Source organism: Rhinoderma darwinii, chromosome 2, assembly GCF_050947455.1.
Source record: "Rhinoderma darwinii isolate aRhiDar2 chromosome 2, aRhiDar2.hap1, whole genome shotgun sequence".
NCBI lineage: Eukaryota > Metazoa > Chordata > Amphibia > Anura > Rhinodermatidae > Rhinoderma > Rhinoderma darwinii.
The window spans coordinates 319,260,447-319,268,122 of record NC_134688.1 but is presented as its reverse complement, the minus strand read 5'-3'; positions in this window follow the sequence as shown (position 1 = coordinate 319,268,122).

Here is a 7,676-nt window from a genome sequence, read left to right as displayed (position 1 = left end):
ACTCATCCCTAAACCAAATAAGGACCCAGTCTTACCCCAATCCTACAGACCCATTTCCCTGCTCAATCAGGATTACAAACTTCTGTCCAAAATCCTAGCGAAGCGCATCCAGACATTCCTCCCCTAAATTGCCCACCCTTCTCAGATGGGGTTCGTCTCTGGCAGATACTCCTCCAAAAGTATTCGGGCGGTAATTGCTGCGACGGTACAGGCTCAGGAGGATGGCGAACTTCCGATCATGCTGCTTAGTCTGGATGCTGAAAAAGCTTTCGACAAGGTCTCTTGGCCCTTTTTAATTGAGACGCTGCGTGGCCGGAATTTTGGTCAGGTCTTTCTGACGTATCTGCACTCCTTGCAGACGCAGGCCACTACTAATTTATTTATTAATGGGCACCTTTCTCAGACTATTGATTTATTCAGAGGCACGAAACAGGGCTGCCCCCTCTCCCCCATCCTATTCAACATGTAATTAGACCCCCTACTATATCGCATTTCCTCGTCACCCACGTTTAGGGGTATACGCTTGGGGAGTCACGAATTGAAGATGACGGCATATGCGGATGATCTTCTCCTTACTCGAGGATTCCAGGCACACTTTGTCCCTGGCCCTGGATGAGCTACAAATGTTGGGGAAACTCTCTGGCTATACCCTAAATGTGGATAAAAGTGAAGCCCTAATTCTGAAAGGCCCTCGCACGCCCCTATGGTCATCGCGGTTTCCCCTGAAGTGGTGCCTTTCCTCTATAAAATATCTGGGAATTGAGATTACTAGAATGCCTTCTGCTCTTTATAACTGCAATATTTCCAAATATCTTGTAGCCTTGGAATCTACATTGAAATCTTGGCAGCACTTCTCTCTCTCATTCATGGGCAGGGCAAACCTACTGAAAATGGTTGAATTCCCTAAACTTCTTTACTTATTCCAATCCCTGCCTGTGTATCTGAGACCGAAGGATGAAAAGATCATAAATAAACTTTACAGGGGATTTATCTGGGTGGGGGGACGGACGAGGATCCCATTTCATGTTTTACAACAGCATAGGTTTAACGGCGGTCTGAAGTTCCCCAATGTTAGGACTTATAATTTAGCGGCACTAGCCAGGGTTATATCGGACTGGGCACAAGGCACCTCATATTATACCTACCAAAAGATCTAGAATACCACTTATTAAACATCCTCTTACCTCCCAACCCATACTCACGCCTAGGGGTATTGCCAATGCATTTAAAGATTATTACCAATCCCTATATAACCCTTAGGATGATCGTACAACTCCCCAACCTACTCAGACGGGGATCGAATTGTTTCTATCTAAAGTACACTTACCTTGTTTCCCCGGAACAACTAGCCACATTAAATCTGCCAATAACCAGGGAGGAAATAGGTAGAGTGATTAAGACCCTTCCCCTACATAAAGCTCCTGGCCCAGATGGCTTTTCAAATAACTATTATAAAGCTTTTGAGTCCATCCTGATTGACCATGTTACCGATGTTTAACCTGGCGATATCAACTGGATCATTTCCTAAAGAGATGCTTACAGCTCTTACAGTCACGTTACCCAAGCCAGGGAAATCAACTGATTCCACCTCCAATTACCGTCCCATTTCCTTATTAAACAGTGACGTGAAAATATACGCTAAAATACTAGCTAAAATCGGTTATTGTCAATAATCCCTCTGCTTGTTAAAAATGATCAAACAGGCTTTGTACAGGGTAGACTGGCTCCAGATAACACAAGAAGACTTCTCTCCTTACTACAGACAGCTGAGAAGTCTCTATCTCCTGCTGCGTTCCTCTCCCTGTATGCTGAAAAGGCGTTCGACAGGGTAAATTGGGAATGTGTTTTCTGTTCTGGCAAGATTTGGATTTGGGGGCCCAATATGCTCTGCAATCCGTGCTCTATATTCCAACCCATATGCTAGAGTCTTATGTAAACGGCACCCTGTCAGACGTGTTCCACATAACAAATGGTACTAGACAGGGCTGCCCTCTCTCCTCGATATTTTTAATTTTGTCCATTGAACCCCTTGCAGAAATACTTAAAAGCTCCAATGATATATCTGGGGTCAGGGTGGGTGGGTCCACACATAAAGTAGCATTGTTTGCCGATGACGTTATGTTGGTGTGCACAAATCCCCTAGACTCTCTTGCTGCAACCTTTGATGTGCGGAGCAATATAGTCAAGTTTCATATTATAGATTGAACAGGGATAAATCTCAGATTCTACCCATCCATGTGTCTACGCAACTTCTCTCACTGTTGAAAAGTAAATTTGTACTGGATTGGCGTAGTGAGGAAATCTCTTACTTGGGGCATTCATTTGACCTTCCCTTCCAACAAGACATACCTGAACAATTTCCCTCCCATGCTGGCGGTCTTACTTGAAGACATTTCCAAATATTCGAGATTGCTGATTCTACCCAAGCTGCTCTATCTCTTTAGGACTTTATCGATCCATATCCCACAATCCTTCTTTTCACTGGCTCATAGCATGCTTTTGAAATTTGTGTGGAACAATAAACGTCCTCGTATTGCGGTGACGCTCCTCAATAAGCATAGGAGGATTGGGGGCATTGGAATGCCTAATCTTAGAGACTACTATAGGGCCTGTATTCTTGACCAACTATCCTTTTGGTGGCGAAACCCTGGGGACAAACAATGGGTAGATATTGAGACACATATCTGTGGGTGCAAATCTTTACAGTCCCTTGTGGTAAATACTCTATGGCATTGCAAAAACGAGCCTACATGCCTCACTTCAATCACAATAACCAACAATCTATGGCTTCACCTCACATCTACATCCTCACCGGACTCGCGGGTCCCGCTAAAACATGTTCCTCTTTCCTTCCTGGAAGATCAGATCCTGTATCTTGATCTATCTAATTGGAGATATTGGTATTGGAGATACGGGTATTGGCTCGATACAAGATTTATATGACAGTCACGACACACTCCATTTCCAAGACCTCATGACCAGATTCGGTCTTCCCAATAGGGAATTCTATAGGTTTTTACAGGTGAGAGATTTCCTCCTGCGTTCTGTCCCAATATCTCATTGTGTTGCAGAGGAAATTGTTCGGCATCTTGTTTCCACACGTAGGAGATGTAAGGGGATCTCATTTTATTATAATGTACTAGGGGACAAATGTGAATTTACTAAAACTGCTGCTATGCTTAAATGGGAAAGGGATCTAAAGGTGTCTTTTTCGGATGACCAAAGGAGTGGAACATTTCTATGTATGTATAAGTTGTTTAGATGTATTCCAGGAAGCAATCTTTAAGACTAGCATGAGATGGTACTTCACTCCCTCTAGACTTCATTTAAAGTTCCCAGCGATCTTTGTTTTCTGTCGGAGGGGATGTGAAGATCCTGGAACACTCTTGCACATTTTGTGGGCCTGTCCGACAATTAAACCGTTATGGCTGGCAGCCCATCATGTAGCCCAATCCGTTACGAAACTGAGTTTTCCACTTACACCAGAATTGGCATTATTGCTAATAGGCATATGAGATTTCCCGGGCTCTGCGCGTGCTATCATTGCACATATCTTCATGGCTACAAAACTGGTGCTAACGAGACATTGGAAGTCTAAAGCTCAACCTCATGTGCAAGAAATCATTGATTTGGTCAACTCGATCTGTGTATATATAAGGGATTGATCGAGTCTCAACACCTTCGATCTTCCAAATTTAAGTATGCTTGGCTCTACTGGGTTCATAGTTCATATTACAGGGTGTAGGAGGCACTTGCTAGGGATGTGCCAATTATTCCAAACGAGTGGAGTCCTGGAGTGAGGTGGATGACCGGCTTTACTTCTTATGTGCGTGGCGGATGGGAGTAGTTGATTGGTCTTGACTTTTCGTGATCATACAAGTGATCTGGTCTACTAAGTTTGGAGCATATATGTCAATGTATTGACTGTGATCTGTATTGTGTCAACTGTCAGCATATGCTGTGTAATTGGTACTTCTATTTTTCTGTGTTGAATTCACTTATTGGTTATGTGACTATTGTTATGTTTATGCATATCTTAAAAATAAAGAAAAATGTTGTGATAAAAAAAAAAAAAGAATAATAAAAAAGGAAAAACATTTTCTAATTAGAGTCAATTTGAACGTTTATATAGCCTTTGGTTCATTTTTTTTTTTAAATGAAATGTATTTTGGGATTCTGTTCACTTATTTGTAATATACTTTAAAAGGGGTTGTCCCGAGAGATAAAATTGATGGCCTGCATCAGGATGGAAATCGAAGAAAGGAACTGCAGCACTCGAGATAATCCAATGAAGTGTATTTGATTTATTCACCAAGCATAAAAACACTTGCAACATTTCAACCCATGAATGGGTCTTTATCAAGCATAGTTACATAGATTCAGTGCACAATTTATATAGTACAAAATACGTGACATAATTTCCTGTACATCATTTCATGTAAACAAAGTGCTTAATACAATAAACACATACATTGCGTCTTAGACGCTTGATATGCAAAGTGGGGCATGCAGGAGCATGCGCAATGGGAATCTTAGGACGCTAAGTGTTAGATGAGTTCGGAGTACTTTGTGCAGGTGTGTTGAGTGCCGATTCACACATTTTTAATAAGGTTATTTCACAAGGAACATGTGGAGATGTTTACAAATGTTATTATGTATGTATTTATTGTATTAACTGGTTGCCGACACAGGACGAGAATGCTCGTCCTGAGCGGCGGGTACTTCGCACATTAGAACAAACATTCTCGTCCTGTGTGACAGCCGTCTCTGGGCGCGATCGAGAGTGGGGCAACAGCTGTAATACACAGCTACGGCCCCGCTCTAACAGCGGAGAGAAGAAAACATCCTCTCTCCGCTGTTAAACCCCCTTGAATGCCGCGATAAAAGCTGATTGCGGCGTTCAAGGAGGGGGGACTGCACTTTGATTGCGTCACAGAAGATCTCTGTGATGCGATCAAAGCCAATAACTTGTATGGCCAGACAGCCCAGGGTCCATTGAAGGACCCCAGGGCTGTCTGAACATATTTCCTGTTGTTAGGGCTTATTTAGATGAACGTGATATACGTCCATGCAACGAGCGTTATTTTCATGTGCCTCGCACGGACCTATGTTAGTCTATGGGGCCGTGCAGACTGTCCGTGAGTTTCATGCAGTGTGTGTCCGCTGTGTAAAACTCACGACATGTCCGATATTTGTGCGCTGTTCGCGCATCACACACCATTGAAGTCAACGGGTGCGTGAAAATCATGCGCAGCATAAGGAAGCACTTCCATGTGACGCGCGTGATTCACGCAAAAGCAGTTAAAAGTATGAATGAAAACAGACAAGCACCACGTGCTTTTCTGTTTACAAACATACAGAGTGTCATAAAGATGGCGGCTGCGTTAAAATCTCGCAGCCACGCATCATACGCGGCTTTCACACGGAGCTGTTAAGTGCCTTTTGCGTGCGCAAAACAACGCGTTTTTTGCGTGCAAAACGCACACGCTCGTGTAAATCCGGCCTTAGGGCATACTAAGTTATGTCCTAACAACTGCCTGTGTACAATCAGTACACAGGCTAATGTACTGGCATATAGATCTATGCCAGTACATAACAGTTAAAAAATAAAAATGAAAAATCCCTTTATGGGATTAAAAAAAAAGTTAAATTAATGCACATTTTTTTTAATGATAAATAAATATAAAAAAAAAGTACAAAAAATACACAGAAATAAAAAATTTTTTTATAATAAATAAACTTTTTAAAATATAAGTCCCAAAACATGAAATAATATTAACATATTTGGTATCGCCATGACTAACAACCTGTACAACAAATGTATAACATTATTCATGATGATCGGTGTATGGTGTAAAAAAAATTATTCAAAACTGCAGCGGACTGCTTTTTTTCTGCATTTTCGCCAAAATAAAAATGTATGTAAATTAAACGATAATGTATTTGTACCAAAAAATGGTACCTACATAAAGTACAACTCGTCCCACAAAAAACAAAGTCTCATACAACTACGTCATACAAAAAATAAAAAAGTTATGAGCGTCGGGCTGCAAAGAGGGGAAAAATTGTTCTGTCCTCAAGGCCAAAATTAACCCCTTCCCGCTTTAGGGCATGACTGTACGTCCAAATTCAAAGTGCTTTCCCGCACACGGGCGTACAGTCACGCCCTGTAGATGAAGCCGGCACAGGATCTGTGCGCGCTTCATCTTCAGCGGCTGTCAGCTGTCATCCCGCTGCAATGGCAGTTACCGCCGATCGCAGCCATTTAACCCCTTCAATGCGGCTGTCAATGGCGTCCGCCGCATTGGAGGGGACCAGATCTTCAAGTCCCCAGGTAAGGCCTCATGCACACGACCGTATTTTTTCACACCCGTAAATACGGGTCCGGTGTCACACGTATTCCACCCGTTTTGCACCAGTATTTACGAACCCGTGCTCGTAAATATGGGTCCGGTGTCACACGTATTCCACCCGTATTTACGAGCACGTTTTTGGCAGCAAAATAGCACTGCACTAATCGGCAGCCCCTTCTCTCTATCAGTGCAGGATAGAGAGAAGGGACAGCCTTTTCTGTAATAAAAGTTAAAGAAATTCATACTTACCCGGCCGTTGTCTTGGTGACGCGTCCCTCTCTTCACATCCAGCCCGACATCCCTGGATGACGCGGCAGTCCATGTGACCGCTGCAGCCTGTGATTGACCTGTGATTGGCTGCAGCGATCACATGGCCTGAAACGTCATCCAGGACGTCGGGCCGGATGTCGAGAGGGACGCGTCACCAAGGCAACGGGCGGGAGACCGGACTGGAGAAGCAGGAAGTTGTCGGTAAGTATGAACGTCTTTTATTTTTATTTTTTACAGGATAGGGGATACATGTCTTTTGTTTATGGCAGAGCGGGGAGATACCTCCCCGCTCTGCCATAGTTTTCATTGTAGTCCCGGCGGTAGTTACGCCACTGGGCTGTGGCCTGCAGACCGGGTAGTCCCCTGACCTCGCCTCACCTCGCAACGCTCCCGTAATCACGGGTGAACACACGGAGCCACCCATGATTACGGGAGCCCCATAGACTTCTATGGGATGCCCGTGCCGTTATTACGGCATGAAATAGGGCATGTTCTATCTTTTTTAACGGCACGGGTACCTTCCCGTGAGCAAACGGGAAGGTACCCGTGGCTAACAGAAGCCTATGAGCCCGTTATTGCGGGTCGTAATAACGACCCGCAATAACGGGTGTTTTTACGGTCGTGTGCATGAGGCCTAAGTGTAATAAAAAAAGTTAAAAAAGTGAAAGAAAAATAAATAAAAGTTTTAACTAATAAAAACAACAATCGCCCACTTTCCCTGATCAACTCCTTTATTATTAGAAAAAAACTATACATAATAGGTATTGCCGCGTTCGGAACGGCCTGATCTATAAAAATATCACATTTTTACCGCATGGTGAACACCGTAAAAAAAAACAAAAAAAAAAACTATGACAGCATTTTATTTTTTGCTCATCTTGTCTCAAAAATATGTAATAAAAAGTGATCAAAAAGTTGTAAGTAATGCAAAATGGTACCAATAGAAACTACAGTTTGACACGCATAAAACAAGTCCTCCCGCAGCGATAGCAACTAAAAAATAAAAAAAGTTATGGCTGTCAGAAAATGGTGACACTAAAACATGATTTTTTT